The 3,460-nt window shown below is 37.8% G+C and overlaps 1 pseudogene; it reads left to right on the top strand.

The window, feature by feature from the left end:
• Positions 1–2,465: 2,465 nt before the first annotated feature.
• LOC148937756 (uncharacterized) lies at positions 2,466–3,241 on the top strand (annotated as a pseudogene).
• Positions 3,242–3,460: the final 219 nt, after the last annotated feature.

Here is a 3,460-nt window from a genome sequence, read left to right as displayed (position 1 = left end):
GGACTCTCGGCGTGTACAGCGATCTATACTTAAAAATGGATGTATTTCTTTTGGCGGACATTTTTAAAAATTTTTGGGACATCTATATGGAGAGTTACGGTTTGAATCCAGCGCATTTTTTCACGTTACCGGGATATACGGGGCGCTATGTTGAAATACACGAACGTTCGATTCGATCTACTTACCGATATCGATATGATGTTGTTCATAGAGCGCGGTACGGACACGCGGCGGTTTGAGTTAATGCTCAAATAAATACGCGCGACCTAACAATCAATACGAATCGTCGTACGAGTCGTATCGATCGTCATCGTATCTCATGTACTACGATGTGAACAATCTATACGGCTGGGCCATGTGCGAGCCCTTACCGTGTGCGGAATTTTGATGGGTCGAGAATCTCGACATTATGTCTGTGCCATTTGACTCCAATATAGATTATATTCTAGAAGTTGATCTCGAGTATTCGCGATATCTTCACGACGGCCACGCGGATCTTCTGTCCAACGCGCGAAAAACTCCCGGAAAAGTAAAACGAAAAGCTACTCGTCACTCACGCTTTACGACAAGTCGCGTTACGTGACGCACTATCGCAGTGCGTGCGACACGGTTTATATGTGACGCGCGTTGCAGTTCGCGTAGTCTCCTTGGTTGCGCACGTATATCGAGCTTAATACGGGACGGAGAGCTCGCGCGAGCAATGAGTTCGAGAGGAATCTGTTGTCACGGCTATCTATATTTGTTGTACCCCGGATGGGCTACAACGAGAATATTAGGGATAGTCGGGTTCGTTAAGCTTAAGGAGTTGGGACTCCGAGCAGGATCAAAAGAATGTAAAGACCTTCTTGAATTCACTAACGCACTTTCTTTATTTTAATTGGTTTATTTAATAAATGCACAAATTCTTGAGATTAGTATTTCTTATTTTATTACTTTACATACGGTTAAACGTCGGCGAGTGGTTCGGCGCGTATCGCGTTACTCTGGCCGACGACCGAGTATGTCATCTGAGACGCTGATAGTACGGCTCGCGTGAATTTCGCCGCGCTTTTGTAATATCTTGCGCGATGTTTATAATAATAATTCCGAACGACGTTATTCTTGACTCTCTCGACTCCGCCTTGTGTAACCGGTTATATAGTCTGATCGATGCCCGATCAGCATTCTGATCGGTTGCGTCGATCGGTTGCGTGATATTGATTAATCAATATTACGCTCGGATTGATTATCAAATTTAGGAATTTGCTGATAGGCTTTTCGCAATGTTCTCGCATGATGCATTTCTGCGGTCTTTCGAAAGATTGGTCGCAATTTCGGCGGTCACACATTTGTGTCGTCTTTCGAAAGACTTTTCGAGATTCATGCGGCCTAGTTTTGTTGCCATGCGGACTACTTTTATTATTAGTTGTAGATCTGGCTACAACACATCTTACAATTTTAAATGAAGGAATACGCGTAATATGATAAAATATTGATTTATTGATTTATTGATTGAATTCTTGTCGGTACCAGGCTTCGATTGTTACCAACGAAGATTCAGATGACACCTCTGAGAAAAAACCTTCCCCCTTTTAATTATGGGTTTGAAAGAAGGAAGTGGTGAGAAACTCGCGCGGGGATTCTGACCATTTCCACCTATAAATATGCGTGCGGAAAAAGCGGCTGCGGCCTTTCTTCGGTGCTAACTAGGCGGTGACATTAGTCAGTGGCGCGTGATCAACCTTAGGGTTAAATTCTTAAATTTATAATCAATTTCTGTAATATTTCTCTTAGGAGAATTTAAAAGCCTCCTCGGTTAAATAAAGGTAATTTTAAATTAAAATAATTGGGAAAACTGAAATCTTAAATTCTTCTTAATTAAAATCAAGATCATAATTCTAAATCCAAAACCGGTCGTTAACAATAGCGTAGCGTACCATTTAGTCGCAGCCAATGGTGTTGCGACTGAATAATTTGAATTTAGAATCTTAATAATAAATAATTATTTTCAAACGCATTCATGCCCAAAAGAGGAGGGCGCAAAGTTCAAATTAAAAGATTAAGATTTCAGTTAAATCAAACGATAATTTTAAATAAGAATCCCCTCTCATTGTTCCTAAAACTTAAAAATTTGGAAAGACAAATTAAAATTAAAATAATTAAGCAAATTCCTAAATATAAATTAAAAAAAATTGATTTCGATGTAAATTATCCAAATTATAATCAAATTAATAAGAAGGATCCTCGATATAAAATTTATAAAATTCGTTTCCTATTTGGGGTTGATTAATTCACAAACCAGTCCAATCCCAGGGTAAAGTACTTAAATGTATTAACCCAAAAACGGACAATCAGAACGTAACATTTCGAAAAATTTTTGGTGACAGCGGTGGGATACTAAAACGGTTTGTGTAAAGAAACGATAGTGAACAGTGAAAAAGTGAACATAAAAAAATAAATAAATAAAAAATAATAAATTAAAGAACATGAAGAGATCTGGTCAAACAACATTAAGAAACACCATGGAAAACTCAGGGGAGACAGACATGAATGAATTACGGAGGCTAATTGGGGAGCAATAACGAACGATACAACAGCTTCAGCAACAGCAACGAAGTTAAGCCATTAATTTATCATCGGAAGGAACGATAAGTAACTTTTTACAATTTTCGATCAGAGATGCGTTAGAAGCGGTGCCTAATTTCGATGGAGAAAATATTCTGTTTGTTTACTTTGTCGAGGGTTGCGAGGAAGCATTAAGTATGGTCGCACCCACGCAAGAAGTAATTCTAGTTCGGGCAATACGTAATAAATTAAAAGGGGATGCTCACAGATCAATATTGGGAAAAATCTTTGAAAACATGCAAGAACTAATTGAATTTTTAAGAGCAAAATACGGGCCGCGAGAAACAGTTTATGAAGCGCAAGGACGATTAGCTTATCTATATCAAAAGAGGGACGAGAAGGTCGCAGCATATGCAAATCGAGTTAGGGAATTAGGAAAGCGAATTCTTGATAAAAAGAGAATAAAAAAGAGAAACCGGAATATTAAGTTCGGAATTTCGAAATTCAATTGAGAAACATTTAAAAACAAGCTTCTTATGCGGATTAAATAGAGAAATAATAATCAAAAGAAGGAACATTTGAAGAAGTAGAGGCACGGGCAATTGACGCGGAGAAAGAATTAGAAACTGTAAACATGATAAGACGTGTAGTACTCGCAGAAAACGCGCCAGCTGAAAGACGAGCTTCGAAGCATTGAAGCTGAAATAATAACATGCCAATTTTGTCAAAAAGTAGGTCATACAGCTGATCGTTATTGGTTGATTAATAAAAATCAAAATCAAAATAGATTGGGATTTTCCCAAAAATACACGAAAGAATAATAATTATTTAAATAACAATAATTATAATAAAAACAACAATCGAGTACAACCCCCACTTCCACGATTTCAATCAAGTTGGAATAATCAAAATTCGA

This window comes from Pogonomyrmex barbatus, unplaced genomic scaffold (genome assembly GCF_055798465.1).
Source record: "Pogonomyrmex barbatus isolate J1 unplaced genomic scaffold, ASM5579846v1 scaffold11, whole genome shotgun sequence".
Classification (NCBI taxonomy): domain Eukaryota; kingdom Metazoa; phylum Arthropoda; class Insecta; order Hymenoptera; family Formicidae; genus Pogonomyrmex; species Pogonomyrmex barbatus.
This window is presented reverse-complemented; position numbering and strand designations above follow the sequence as displayed.